The sequence below is a fragment of the Canis aureus genome, chromosome 1 (genome assembly GCF_053574225.1).
Source record: "Canis aureus isolate CA01 chromosome 1, VMU_Caureus_v.1.0, whole genome shotgun sequence".
Taxonomy (NCBI): Eukaryota; Metazoa; Chordata; class Mammalia; order Carnivora; family Canidae; genus Canis; species Canis aureus.
Genome location: NC_135611.1, coordinates 8,351,304 through 8,366,864, shown reverse-complemented (window position 1 = coordinate 8,366,864; position 15,561 = coordinate 8,351,304). Strand labels below are relative to the sequence as shown.

General features: G+C 42.5%; 1 long non-coding RNA gene across 2 annotated transcripts; it reads left to right on the top strand.

Moving 5' to 3' along the window:
- Positions 1-287: 287 nt before the first annotated feature.
- On the top strand, positions 288-15,264 carry LOC144304903 (uncharacterized). 2 transcript variants are annotated; one of them, XR_013371941.1, is made up of 6 exons: positions 288-396; positions 1,988-2,674; positions 9,812-10,635; positions 11,974-12,084; positions 12,909-13,033; positions 14,984-15,264. It is a non-coding gene; the product is annotated as an uncharacterized LOC144304903 (long non-coding RNA). The 2 variants fall into 2 exon arrangements; XR_013371906.1 differs by having other exon boundaries at positions 12,803-13,033.
- Positions 15,265-15,561: the final 297 nt, after the last annotated feature.

Genomic DNA, 15,561 nt, shown 5'->3' with positions numbered 1-15,561 from the left:
TCAGTAAACAAGAATGCAGGGAAAATTTCAAAACCACTTAAAAGCTCACTTTGTGATACTAACTCTAATACATGCCCAGTAAACTCCCGCTAACTCGTTGTCATACACTCATTACGGGGAGCATTTTGAGAACTGTCTCAGAGTAAACGGGTTCAACCAGGAAAGCAGGACCAGTAGGAGACAGTATGAGATTTTATTGCAAGGAATTGGGTTATGCGATTGTGGGGCTGGCTGGTCACACCCAAAATCCACAGGGCAAGCTGGGAATTCTGGAACATTCTGCAGCTATTGTCCCCAGCCAGAATGTCTTCTTCAGGGAAGCCTCAGTCCTGTTCTGAAGGTCTTTCAACCGAGTGAATCAGGCTCATCTAGATTATGTAGGAGAACCTCTCCGAAGTAAGTCACTGGTTATGGACTGAGTCACATACACACACCCAGCAATGCCTGGGCTATGAAGATTTTATTTATTTAATTATTCTTAGAGAGAGTGCAGGGCGGGGGGAGGGCAGGAGGAGAGACTCCCAAGCAGACTCCTCATTGAGTCTGGAGCCCAACACGGGGCTCATCTTATGACCCTGAGCTCAGGACCTGAGCTAAAATCAACAGTCGGCTGAGCCACTCAGGAGCCCAGGACGAGCGTCTGACTGAATAGCTAGAACTGTATATAGCCTTGCCAAAGGCAGGCGCTCAACCGCTGAGCACCCAGGCTTCCCTAGGTTTCTATTTGTATTTGAAGAAAAGTAGTTTATTTAGGAATATCCTAGGGAATAAATGCAATGTTTTAATCATTTAAGTGTCCTCCCCATCAATTGGCCTGAAGCATGTGACACTGCACATTGGTGGTTCTGGCCATACTGCTATCTTCTGATCCCCTTCTGCTCTCTCTCTTGGTGGTCTGGACATAAACATCTCGAGTTTCTATTAACCTAGAGCCTTAGTGACCTTCTATGGAAAAGGGAATCATTACAGTTCTGGCCTCCTCGGGCTACCTGGAGGACTACTTGAATTAGAGAAATCACCAAGTGTGCATGAGCGTGTGGCACATGGTGAGCCATACACCCCTGTAGGAGTAGTATTGTCATTGTTTCCCTCTGGTTGATGTCGTCTTCCCGTAAATGACAGAGTTTTTCTGCAGGAGATGTCTAGAGGCTCTGATGTTATATTCAGAAACATTTTAATGGGACGCCTGGGTGGGTGACTCAGTGGAAGAGCATCTACCTTCAGCTCAGGGTGGGATCCTGGGGCCCTGGGATCGAGTCCTGCATCAGACTCCCTGTATGTGGAGCCTGCTTCTCCCTCTGCCTATGTCCCTGCCTCTCTCTCTCTGTGTCTCTCATGAATAAATAAATAATTTTTTAAAAGAAACATTAAAAAATTTGGCATTTATCAGTTCCCATCTAATGCAAAATGTACCACTTTCAAGGACTTGTTTTCTGTCATTATCTTTGCATGGCCGTAGAGACTCACACCCCTGGCAGTGTGGTCTGCTGCACTAGCTTTTGAGAATTCCCTGCAACTTTGCTATCAGGCCCAGTGGGTGGCCTGTCAGAGGGAGGAGCCTTTAACCAAACATGACGGGTTACACTGCTCATAAGCACGGAGTGTGTTCAAAGACCTGTCTAGGCAGTAAGCCAGTTTTTCTAAGTAGCTTCCTTTTGACATAAATAAGTGTTTTATTATCGTCTTGTTATGGAGGAAGATACTAAGATGCAGAGAAAGGGTTCCTTCTCCAGCTTTGGCTCCAGAGTTAATGATGTGGTATTCCAGATGTCTAGGCCCTCACCTGCCTGGATCTGGATAAAACTGGCTATTCCTGAACACTGAACTCCCTCCTCTTTCTCAGTAGGCACTACGACCCAATCCTAGGTGGGTTGGTCAGGAAAAACTCTGGCTTTCTTCTCAAATTCTTTTCCCCTGGCACTCATGGCAATGGTGTGAAAACAGAGTTTATTAGCCAGCAGTGACATTTTTCCTCATTCGCTTTTAGAGGAGTACAGCAACATTTCTTCTGGGGAACAAAGTGGCGGTGGCCGCCGTGGAAGCAGAAGGCAAGGGCTTACTGCATTATCAGAGGAACCTCTTTGCAGATATGCTCTGAGCTGTTTGGAGGCATCAGAGGGGACAACTGCGGTGAGTGATAAGGGGGATCACCTCCATAAACTGGTGGAGACTGTATATGCTGTTGTCCCATATTGAGGACAACACTTATGTTACTTGTGTTACAAAGTCTTCGAGAAGCTCTATCTCAGAGCTGTTGACTATGTACGTAGAGCCTGAACAGCTGGTTCCCTTCCACTAAGGATGCCCTTCCTGATTCACATTTCTGCATCACCTAAGAGACTGTGAAGCCCTCAAGTGTGATCATGTAGGCCTCTTCTTTTGGCATCTATGCACTTCCTAGAGGAGGGTTCAAAACATGGCAGGTGCTCAGCAAATGCTGGTTGAGTATGTCATTCATGGATCTACTGAAGTGTTCCTAGGTTTGGATGGAATGGTCGAGAAATTAACTTCTTAGTACTTAAAGCTACTAGAAACATGGATTCAGAAATGGTTTCACAGGTAAAAGATCCAATAATGGATGAGTGTTTTTGATTTATATGAGAAAAGGATTCAGATGTGGACCAAGTACTGAGAAATGGGACGGATTTTCTAAGGGAAAGCCACTTCTCATGGGGTAAGTACATATTTTATGGACTTTTGGTAACATTGCAACTGAATGATCTATGTACTGAGATAATGAAAATATATAATCCCATTTTCATTTAAAGACTGTTACTTAGGTTAATAATAACCTCAATTTAGGAGCCAGGACTAAGGCTATGGATTCGATATTGAGTAAATGTGATTAAGAAGAGTTGATGGTAGGTAGGAATAATCATGGGGATTATTCCATGAGGAATAATCATGAGATCAAATCATGATAAAGCCACTGTTAATTCTAATTCGAACAATCGATATATTAAGTCATCTTAATAAGTTTTCAACACTCATACAAATAGGGGCTGAATTCACAGATTTAGACCATTTCCTGAATTCTAATTTGGAGTTTCACATACATGCTTGTGGCCTGAGATAGGCAGATTGAGGAAATATTTTACCATCTTTAGAGCCTTTATCTTGTCTGAAAGCCAAAGTGGAACTCTCTTGCCTTTGGCCATTTAGTTCCTGAATTATAAGAGAAGCTGCTAATTTTCACTGCTGCTTTTTGTTTTTTTAACTTTTTTTTTTTAACTGACAGATGAAATACTCAACATGATGCACTTACTTAATTCTGGAAATACTGTGAGGAAGTCAACACTGTTCTCTGATTTTCAGATGAGGAAGTGCAAGTGCAGGAGCCTGGTCACACTGCTACCACCCGGCAGCCAGGGCACCCCAGGCAGGCTGACTCCATGTCTGCACTTGACCCCTGAGCTCTGCAGCCTGCAAGGCACCTTGGGTCCCTGGTTAGAGTTCACATCTGGCCTATCCAAATTCTGAAAACCAGTGTTAGACGACATTCAAATATTGATAGGATATCAGCCATGAACACAAAATTGGGGCATGCTGTGTTTACTGCATTCTTTGAATGGTCAAAATGCAGGGTGACTTCCAAAACAAAACCCCTAAAACCAGAGGAACAGGATTCATCACAGCTCAGGACAAACAAACCTTGGTGATACGGAGGGTTGGGGACCCAGACTTGTCCTCGATCCCTGGCTGCAGCCAGATTTTCTCCCTCCCCTGACTTACAGTAGAATACTTGCCTCTAGTTGGGATATAACCATTTCTGGGTCTTTTGGTATTTGTTCAAATTCATCCAGGCATTATTGACATTTTCCTGGAAATCACACAATATTCTTTCATTTGTTTTAACATTGAGATGTGTTTCATATGAGGAGACACACTGTGTTTTGTTTTTTGATTTTTGTTTTTTTACATTTCTCTATCTGCCTCCGCCCTACCCTCCAATTTTGGATAAGTAAATGTGAAGAGAAAGAGGTACAAAAATATAAAATCTACAAAAATGACATGGATGTGTTCGCCATGCCTGAATGAACTAATGAAGCATCTTGAAGATTCTTTCTTTGTGTCAGTTACACTGGTCAGTGTCATATTTGTGCAGTGTAGCTCCCTGCATAGGAATTGTTTAGTTTTCTGAAATGTATGTAAGAACGGTAAACAAGGGGATCCCTGGGTGGCTCAGCAGTTTGGCTCCTGCCTTTGGCCCAGGGTGTGATCCTGGAGTCCCCGGATCAAGTCCCATGTCAGGCTCCCTGTATGGAGCCTGCTTCTCCCTCTGCCTGTGTCTCTGCCTCTCTCTGTGTGTTTCTCATGAATAAATAAATAAAATCTTAAAAAAAAGAATAGTAAACAAAGGACACTAAATATTAATGATTAATATAAGAAAGCATAAGAACAGCTCCTAAAATAAGGTTTGGTTATAACATGCTGGATGAGAGTTGCAGCAAATCTAGACATCAGGCAGCAGGAATTCTCTACAGTTTAGAAATACAGCCCTAACTGCTCATTGTACCAACACACTAGTGAAAGACCTAAGGAGGCAAAGTTCACATGAAGAAGGAGGAAGAGTCATCTTGAGAGGGTTTGCATTCAGCGTTGATTGGCTTGGAGCCCAGGCACTCGGCACCCATCTTGCCACTTGGTGTTAAATGACTCACTGCATCAGTGACAGAGGGCCTGGGAATTGTGTCGTACCCGGAGAGGACAAGTGGAGCTTTCTTGGATGCAGCAATGCAGGAGCAATGCGGGCGCTTTAATAACATCATAAGTCTAGGGATTTCAGTAAAAACGAAGGTACCTCCCACAAAGTCTCATTGTCAAAGTTGCTGACATGATTACAGACTTAACAAGAGTTCACCATTGATTGGCACGCACTGCACAAATGAAGAACCTGGGGTGGCCAACATAAGTCTGAAAACATATTCAATCTCAATAGAATCCAAAAAAAAAAAAACAGATAAAAGTGGAAAGTAATTTTCCATTTGGCAGAGATTGAAAAGGAATGCTAATGGTCAGTGTCTGTGAGGGCATTGGGAAAGAGCAGCTCACACCCGCGTGGTGGAAGCGTAAACTGATAAGAAACTCAACCACTGCCTTCTCAGAAATACTAATGTATAAATATATATAGCAGTCTTATTTAAAACTATAACTTCTATTTTTTTATTGTCCAGGAACTGCGAACAATAGCAACTTATATATCTTCATTGTAGGAAAATGATACAATGGTTTGTGGTATATCCATACAATAAAACGCGCCATAGGGATTACAAATGATGGAACAGAGGAATATTTAAGGCCCACGAGGATACTCAGAATGTATATGCAGTGGGAAGAATAATGTTTCTCCCCAAAAGCATCCATTTCTGTTCCTGGAACCTGTGCATCTGTTCTGTCGTGTGGTAAAGGGCAGTTAAGGTTTCAGATAGAACTAAGGCTGCTCATTAGTTGAACAGGAGTTGGGAAGATTATTCTGAATTATCTGAGTGGGGCCCCTGTAATACAAGAGTCTTTATAAGGGAAAGAGGGAGGCAGGAAAGTCCAAATCAGAGTGAGGCAGTGTGAGAGAGGCTCCGGTGACGGTCGCTGGCTTGGAAGACGGAAGGGAACACAAGCTGAGGACCATGGCAGCTTAGAGAAGCTGGAAAATGCAAGAAAGTAGATTTTCTCCTAGAGCCTCCAGAAGGGAACACGGACGGCTCTGCTGACACCTTGATTTCAGGCCAGCAGATCCATTTCTGACTTTTGACCTCCAGAACTGTTAGCATAATAAATTTGTGTTGTGTCATCAGGTCTATGGTAATTTGTTACAGCCACTATAGGACATTAATGCTACATTGTTAAGTGAATAACCTCTAGTTTTGTAACATGTGCCCTGGAGGATGAGTTAAAAATACACACACACACACACACACACACACACACAGAGCAGACCAGACTGACATGTTATACAAAATAGCTAAATTAATTGTGGTTCTATCCAGCATGTGGTAATGTTATAATTGACTTATTATTTTTGTATATTTCATTGTCTGTGTTTTCTAGGTATAGAGGTTATTACCTTGTTACAAGAAAAAAATGTTATTTTAAAATGTTGTAGAGATCATTCAGTTCACGTGGCTGCAAGCTCTATTGTAAATTTGCAGTAGGAATCCTTTAGAGAGAGGCTTCTGTTTGTCATTCATTTGAGATGGTGGTGCTTGGGGGCTCTTCTTTCCCAAATTATAGACAACTAGTTATTGCTGGTCACATAGAAGCCCAAATAAATATCTTTCACTAAAAGGGTAAGCACTTTAGATTTTTCAGTACATTATAGGGAAATCCTTTGTTTTTTTTTAAGATTTTATTTATTTATTTGAGAAAGAGAGAGCGAGCGAGCATGAGTCGGGGAAGGGGCCGAGGGAGAGAGGGGAGCAGACTCCCCCCTCCAGCAGGGAGCCCGACGGTGGGACTCGATCCCAGGACCCGGGGATCATTACCAGAGCAGAAGGCAGCCGCTTAACCGACTGAGCCACCCAGGCGCCCCGAGGAGAATACCTTTGACTATTTCAAGTGTATTTATTTGGCTAATGTTCCAACTCAGTCTTTCAATGTTTACTGGATTCTTCTTGTGTACTGAGCAGAGTCTGCTTGTTAAAGTATTGCACAGCCACATGACAGTGGTCATTAAAACAACTTTGTAGCAGGACTGAAAACAATGATTATCCTTTGGTCCATGAAAAAGCAGACCAGAAAAATCCACCTCTAATTACAGCTTTATAAAAAGAAACATCACAACATTCTTTTTATTTTGACTACACCTGTCAATATAATTTCCAATGTAGTGCCGGCCACAGCATAGGGACCATGGTTTTCTCTGGAAGGCCAATAAAAACAATAAATATGCATAAGAACAATACCGGTGGTTGATGTTGAGGGTCTAACAGTAATATCAGCTAAGATACATGGAATGATTCGTTATTACTTTTAAGAGCTATATTAAATTCATGGTAGGTGGGGATCCCTGGGTGGCTCAGCAGTTTGGCGCCTGCCTTCAGCCCGGGTTGTGATCCTGGAGCCCTGGGATTGAGTCCCACATCAGGCTCCTTGCATGGAGCCTGCTTTTCCTTCTGCCTGTCTCTCTCTCTCTCTCTGTCTCTCATGAATAAATAAATAAATAATCTTTGGGAAAAAATAAATAAGTTCATGGTAGATGCCATTATTATTCCAATATTTTAAACTGAGGCCTATGGAAGTAACTTGTTCAACGTCACCCAGTTGATGACTGAAGAAGCAAATTAAACCAAATTAAAGTCATCTGATTCTAAAGCCTATACTATTAATCATGATTTTTCTCAAAGATGATTTTTATTTATATATTTTTTTAAGATTTTATTGATTTATTCATGAGAGACACACAGAGAGAGGCAGAGACATAGGCAGTCCTGCGGGACTCGATCCCAGGACCCCCAGATCATGACCTGAGCCAACGGCAGATGCCCAACCACTGAGCCACCCAGGTGCCCCAACCTTTATTTTTTTTAAAGATTACATTATTTCTATAATTGGACCATATAAGTAAGTCTACAACTCTCTGCATGGAGAATTTATGGCAAAATGATTTCAGGCACCTACTAAACTGGGGTTCTCCTGCTACCTATATAACGTGGTGCATGACTTTTAAAAACTTGCTAGTTACTCATTCATAATTTTAGCAACTTAATAAGTGAGCACTGTACCCAGAAACAATGGTAGACAGTGCTCACAAGCATGGAGAGAGGGAAGTGAAATGGAGATGTCAACCCAACCAGATAGCTTCCCCGGAAACTGTGCAGTCTGTAGCTTGACCAATGCACTGAAGGCTGGCAAGTCCCAGCTCCTTGCTTCTGTCTACACTTAACAGACTGGCACCCTGAAGAAATATTGAATTTGAAAAAGTCCTCCCAGTACTATCTTATACTCTTTACCTTAAATGGGTGAGTCTACCTTATTAAAAAAAAAAAAAAATCAGAAAGCACTTTGTGGAGAAAAGAAGGCTTACTAACCACTGTGTCCAGGGCAGAAGCTGTTTCCTGCCTCAGGGTGTGAATTATCTGTTCCAGCTCTCCGGCTTGCTGCAGTGCCCTTTGGGCAGACTCAGACTCCTGAGAAGCTGTTTCCTCTGTTCATGGGAACCTAATTTGGCTGTTTTGCCAAGTCACAGTGTAGGACCGTACAGCCACCGGCTTTCCCCTCTGTCTAGATTGCATTTTCATTTTGTTGTTGTAAGGATTTTGTTTTTTAAGTAATCTCCACACCTAACATGGGGCTTGAACCCACGACCCGCAGATCAAGAGTCACACGCTCCACTGACTGAGCCATCCAGGTGCCCCTGGACCGTGCTTTTCAAATTTGCTCTCAAAGTCCTATCTGTCCTGCAGCCTGTGCTCCAGTGGAAGACTCCCTGCCCTCCACCAACTCACTGTCTCCCTCCCTGTTGCTCCACATGATCTGTTCCCACCGCTTACTTTCCGGGAGGCCAGCACAGCTTTGGAGGCAGGTTCAGGTTACGGCTCTGTGTCTCACTGAGTGGAGGCCCTGGGCAGGTTTATTTTATGAGCCTCAATTTCCTCATCTATGAAACAGGAAACATAAAGCCAGTCTCACCATGTGTGTAAAAATTAAATGAGGTATGTATAAAAATCATTTGATATGGCATCCACCAAACAGTAGGAACTCAATAATCTGTTGTCTCTCTCCTTCCCCCACCCCTTTTTTTAGCACTATTCAAACTTAGCTGCTGTCATTTTGATTCACAGGGGTGTTGAGACTGTATTCTATTTAACCTTGTATCTCCCTGCCCCAAAGATGGTGCCTTGGGTGTACCAGGCATCAGGAAGGTGTTGTCACGATCAATTACATTTGTCAAAGGAGACACAGAGAAGAAATAGAAGGCACATAATCAACATTCTCTGTGTCTGTTTCTTACTCTGCAATTGAGTATGCTGATCCAGGGACACCCGGGTGGCTCAGTCGGTTAAGCATCCAACTCTTGATTTTGGTTCAGGTCATGATCTCAGAGACCTGAGATCAGGTTCTGTACTGGGCGTGGAGCCTGCTTGAGATTCTCTCCTGCCTCCTCTGTCACTTTGCACCAAACCCTGTTCTCTCTGTCTCTCTCTCTCTGTCAAAAAAAAAAAAAAAAAAAAAAAAAGAATGTTGATTCAGCAGGGGGTCCAAGGCCTAAATACCAAGAGATGTTTTAAACCAGGACTATGGTATTCTGAGTCCTAATAGTTCTTATCTACCCTGTTACTGGGAAGAATCTCAGAGCTGTGGTGGCTCTACCCGAAGCCTTAAACTTCCGTTTCCTTTTCTTTTGCTGCATAGGACATTAGTGTGACAATTGGCAAAGCTGTTATAAGATCCCTAGAATAGATAATAGTGTTGTATCAATGCTCCTTCCCTGCTTTTGAAAATTGTAGTGTGGTTAGTAAGACTGAAGTATTTAGGAGTAGGGGTGGTCATTATGTCTACAGCTTACTTTCCAAATATTCAGAAAAAAAAATGTACTGTTCATATTAAGACAGAGAGAATGATAGGGCAAATGTGATAAGATGTCCATATTTGGGATTCCACTTGAAGGCTATCTGGGTATTCTTTGTACTATTATTGCCACTTTTCTGTAAGTCCTAAATTGTTTCAAAAGAAAGATTTCTTTTTTTAAAGCTGTTTGAGATGATGTGTTTGCATCTTCCTTGACTTATAGCCACATGAGGGAGTTACTGGACCAAAATATAGCTCTCTTTCTCTTCTCCCTAAATGAAAATGTATACTTGTGTGAATCTCACAGCCTAGGAAATGATGCTAATTGTGACATCGCATAAGCCTGGTTCAGAACTATCGTGACAGTGAGATCTGCCAGGTAACAGGCATTTCTGATGCTTATCTGGAACCGGAGCTCCACCCTCCCCTATTCCACACAAGTGGATGCCATCTGAGAGTTTGTTCTTCTACATCAATCAGGGGTAAGTACCAAGGCTTTGCCTGACCAGTGGTGTCTGACGTGGGTGCATTCACAGGACGTACAGTCACCTTGGGAAGGACCAGCTTTGACAAAGAAGCCTTTAACGACAGGTTTGCTTAATGGACCAACATAGGGCTGGGTCATTTTCCAGAGCAGTGGTCCGGCTGTTCTTGGATGGAGGAAGGAGGGTGAGGACTAACACCATAGATTGAGCACACTTCCATGGAGAATAGAAGATAAACATCGGAACAGCTCTTTCTAAATGTATTCTAAACACATTTGTGTTTAATTGTCAATAAAACTAGCCTTTTCATGGTTTTCCTTGTGCTATTTCTGGCCTGTTAGATTTTTCTCCCACAGCAAACCAAGGACTCTGGGACCGACGGTGATAGCTCACGGCCTGAACCTAACCTGTAGTCAAGCTAGATGACAAGCATTTCTGCGGACCCCTTGGAAAAGCTTTCTCTAGTGTGCAGCTCCAGAAACTAAGGAAGAAGAGAGTTGAGCCAAACCTGATATGATAGAAATGCCCTGGATTGTAGATTCATGGAGAAAGAATTTTGACTCCGGCCTGTCACTCGGCCTCCAGTTCCACCCTCATCCTGTTACTCTCAGATGCTCTCCTGCCTTTCCACACATCTGCTTTCCAGGTGAGGGCCTCACATCTGGGGACTGAACCTAGACAGCACTAGTTGTACAAATCTGGGAGTGCCACTGGAAGCAGAAAGAAGCAATTTTGGGGAACCATTCCAGAAGCGTGACCTAGGTGTGTGTGCTGGGGTGGGTATGTGAGTGCATGGAGTGTGAGTGTAGGTGTGTGTGTAAGTGTGCATGTAAGAGCGCATGCTCACCACAGCATTGGCGGGTACACTAAGATCTCAGCCATGCTTGACTGGCTCAGGGGAGATGCCAGCACACTGGGCACTGGCCTCTGGGTCCCCAGCTGACCTCCCTGGACAGGGCACCACTGGCAACAAAGAGTCTTTATACAGCACCTGAGCTTTGGAGAGGAGCCAGAGATGAGGACAGCTTGGGATATATGTCCTTGATTATCTGTGAGACAGATGCCTTCTGGAGAAGTCCAGGTTTCTGGGGGACAGAGACACTGAAGTAAATGAGTGGCCAGAGAAGCAAAGAAATGGTCTCTATATTACTGCTTTTAAAAAATATGTACTATAAAGGTATGGATTCATTCATGGGCAGATTATTTGCATTTTCTTACCTTGCTAATTTATAAAGGTTGTTGTATTTTTAAAATCTCAATTTAAAATGAATCATATTTATTTGACTACTACAGTCGCACTCTTACCTGCATTCATCAAAGCAGTGCAGATGGGCAGCTTGGGTGGCTCAGTGGTTTAGCACCACCTTTGGCCCAGGGCTTGACCCTAGAGACCCTGCATGGAGCCTGCTTCTCCCTCTGCCTGTGTCTCTGTGTCTCTCATGAATAAATAAATAAAATCATCTAGGGAGTTGTAAAAACACACACGCCATGATCCCATCCTTCAAAAGCTGGATTTCAGGGTTTGGGATGAAATCAAAATAGCTATAGTCTAAAAAAATCTTTAAAGGCAATTTTTAGCATTTGTTTCTTTGATGACGACTAAAAATAAGCAACGTAATACTACTACTATATAATATGAAATTTGTTATCATTGTAGGATATTTGTGCTTAAAGTTTATAGTTATAACAAATTGCAACAAGTGACTCATAAAAGAAAATCATAAGTAATTACAACATTATCTTGTTTTTGCATTGTGCTTTTAAATATTTGTTCAAAGCCGTTTACAACCATTATCCTGATTTGTTCCTACAACAATCACGAACGAGAGAAGTCAAAAATCCTCGGGCTTTTCCTTAGAATAGAGACATCATGGGGCTCTCTGTCAAACTATTTTATGGGAAAGTTATAGCCATTATAGTTAACTGCCTTTTTATCACTGTGTTCTATAATTTAACCGTGTTTCTCAAACCTCCACACCTGTAGTCTCCTGTAATCTCCACCTGGCACCTGACACCTTTTGAAATCAATTCACTCAAGATTCTACCCACAAGAGTTGATCATCCGGTTCTTCCAGATGGAAACCAGCTTGCCCAGGTACACTCTGCGTTCATTGGAAAGTCCAGAACCAGCTGAGGAGAGCAGCTCTGCCCATCTAGGGCATTTTAGACCTCGGATGTTTATTAAGACTTAGAAGTATCCGCAGATCCATCATTCCTCCCGTGGGTTGCCTGGCTGAGGCAGATACTCTTATCGCAGTCTGCATGTTGTTGAAAATGCTCCCATAGAATGGAAATGAAATTGGAGATGACTATTTTTGGATTCTATTTGTTCATTTCCCATGAATACTCCCAGGAGAAAAAAAAAAAGCAACAGAGACTTTGAACAATAGATATACAATCAGAATTGTAAGGGAATAATCACCTGTTAATCTCTTCTTTATTAAAATTTAAAAGCATTGGGCTGGATATAGTTTCGCTTCCATGACCAGTAAAGTCACAACACTCGATGGGTGTTATTTTATGTACGTGACCCGACACAGTCAGTGATACATTACTTGGTACTTCACTGTGTCATCCAGTACAAATTTAGAAAATGCCAATTGGGTCATGATTCCTTCCATTCTTTGGTTTCCCCACTGCTGTTGGGCCAGCAGACCCATGAATTTCTTCCCTTCACACTCACCATGCGGCATCCATGACCCGAAACACCGACACACAGCTCGCGGTCCCCACGGTCTGCAGACCTCAGATCTCCACTGGAATGTCCCCTCCTCTGGGAGGTCTTGTCTGGTCACTCTGCTCTTTGCTTTCAGAGACTCTATCAGGATGGGAGATCGCATATTCCCGAGCCCGGTTACTCATTTAACACAGCTTCGCAAGAGCTGGAATCCTTCTGGTTGTGTCCATTTCTTTGTCCAGAGCAACGCATGAATGATTATCCGGATGTTTCAGGGGAGAGTGGAACTGGGGCAATGAGGACGAATCAAGATGTCACCACACGTCTGAAAACTGGCCTCCAACCTTCTGTGGGATTTTCTCAACAGGTTAGTTGTGATTTTTGCCCTACGTTCAAGCTGGTCTAGCTCTCCTTCCCTCCTTCACACCTCTGCGAACTCTACTCTTCAAATGGAAATTTAGCCAATACTAATCTCTGCTTCATTGTCTACAGTACATCTTCTCTTTTATTTTTCTTTTTGTGAGTTTTTATTGAAATTCCAGTTAAGTGTAATATTAGTTTCAGGTGTACAATATAGTGACTCAACACTTGGATACATCACCTGGTGCTCATCATAGGTGCCCCCCTTCATCCCCATCACCTGGTTCACCCACCCACCCCCCAATCCTCTCCCCTCTGGTGACCCTCAGTTTGTTCTCTAGAGTTGAGAGTCTGCTTCTAGGTTCAACTCTATTTTTTTTTTTTGACCTTTGCTCATTTATTTCTTAACTTTGACACATGAGTGAAATCACATGGTATTTGACTTTCTCTAACTGGCTTACCCCACTTAGCATTCTACCCTCTAGGTATATCTGTGTCATTGCAAATGGCAAGATTTCATTCCTTTTTTAAAATTTCTGAGTAATATCCCATTGCATATATATACTAAATACTCTTTTCTTTTTTTTTTTCCCCATATGTAGGGTCAATAGAGCTTTTTTCTTTTTGTATCTTTACCAAGTGGTAAATGTGCTAATGCGTGGCAGGAGAGGCAGAGAAATAATCTGTATACTACTGCTTTAAAACAATCCACATAAAGGTTGACTTGATGGGATGGTTATTTGCATCTCTTACCTTGCCAACTTACAAGGATTGCTTTAATTTTAAAATCTCACTTTAAATATGTACATGAGCGTGCGTCTGACCTCTTCAGTCAGAGAGTAAAGACACGGTTTTATTTTTCCTTGGCACTGAGCTCTGGGCTAAATTGCACACTCATATTGAACACGTAGAAGTATCAGAGAGGATGCATGTGTTGTTTTACATATATATATATATTTCTCCCCTCTCTTAATTTCTCTTAACGCTTTTGAATGGTGAGGATCCAAGTTCATTTTTGCATGAAATATATATTTTTAACAAGTTTGTTTTTTTAACAAGTTGAAATTTTCTAACATGCTGTAACCATCTGTCATTCAGTAAGTCTAAAAATCAGATGTATCAAAACATGTTGTTTTTGAAGAAAATGGAATAATTCATCTTTAAGACCTTTCTACCCCCTTTTTTTTTTTGCTTCGAAGCAACACTGACCCCCTGTGGCCAGGAGATTCTTAGGAAAAAAAATTTGTTTTTCTTTTTACTAAGTTTTCCTTGTAGTAATTTCTCTCTCATGGTAGCGTTTGTGTGCAGTCCACACAATTTATTTTATTTATTTTTAAAAAGATTTTATTTATTTATTCATGAGAGACAGAGAGAGAGAGAGAGAGAGAAAGGCAAAGACACAGGCAGAAGCAGGCTCCATGCAGGGAGCCTGACATAGGATTTGATCCTGGGTCTCCAGGATCAGGCCCTGGGCTGAAGGCGGCGCTAAACCACTGAGCCACCCGGGCTGTTCCACACAATTTATTTTAACTCCACAGTGTTGATACGGTCGATCAATAATTCTCGCTCATCAAGGCAATACTTAGGAAAGGGCCTCGTTTGTTGCCACTGTAAGTGCAGAAGGCAGAGTGGTGAGAGTGTGCTCACCCCGAGTTTGTGGTTACTCACAACCTTTGCCTCCCTTTTCTCCTGTTCCTTCCAATTCTATAAACGAGTCAGTTTTATTTATCTCAGGAAGGTGCTGGAGTCAGAGGATCCTCATTTCTTTCTAGCTCATTGTTCTCACTCCATCAATTCACTTTTCAAAATACCTGTGTCTGATTCTCCTTATTTCCATTCTCACCACGTTTGTCTTCAGCTTCCCTTAACGATGACAGGAGCTCTCTGGGCACCTGCTTTGATTTTGCTCCTTTTGTGAAAAAAAATAAGATATGATTGTCATACAGCATTCTATCAGTTTCAGATGTACTGCATAATGATTCGATATCTGTACATCCTGTAAAGTGATCACCGCAATAAGTCCAGTTAACATCCTCATCATCCATAGTTCCGGAACTTTCTTCTTGTGATGAGAACTGGTAAGATCTACTCTCTGGGGGCACCTGGGTGGCTCAGTTGGTTAAGTGTCTGCCTTCAGCCCGGATTGTGATCCTGGAGTCCTAGGATCAAGCCTCACATCAGGATCCCTGCTCCGTGGGGAGCCTGCTTCTTCGTCTCCCTTTGCCTATTTGTGTTCTCTCTCTGTCAAATAAATAAAAATATTTTTTTTAAAAAATCTACTCTCTTAGCAATTTTCAGATATACAGTATAGTATCACCAACTCTAGTCACCATGCTGCTTACTACATCCCATGACTAATTTTATACCTGCACATTTGGAGCTCTTGAACCCTTTCTGCCTCCGCCTCCCCTCTCTCCACCGTCTGTTCTCCTCAGCCTCCTTTGCTCCCCCTTCTGGTGCCCCCTCCAGTCCCTGCAAACCTGTGCCAGTTGCTGAAGACCTGCTGTCCCTCCAGGATCTGTGATCAGATAAGCC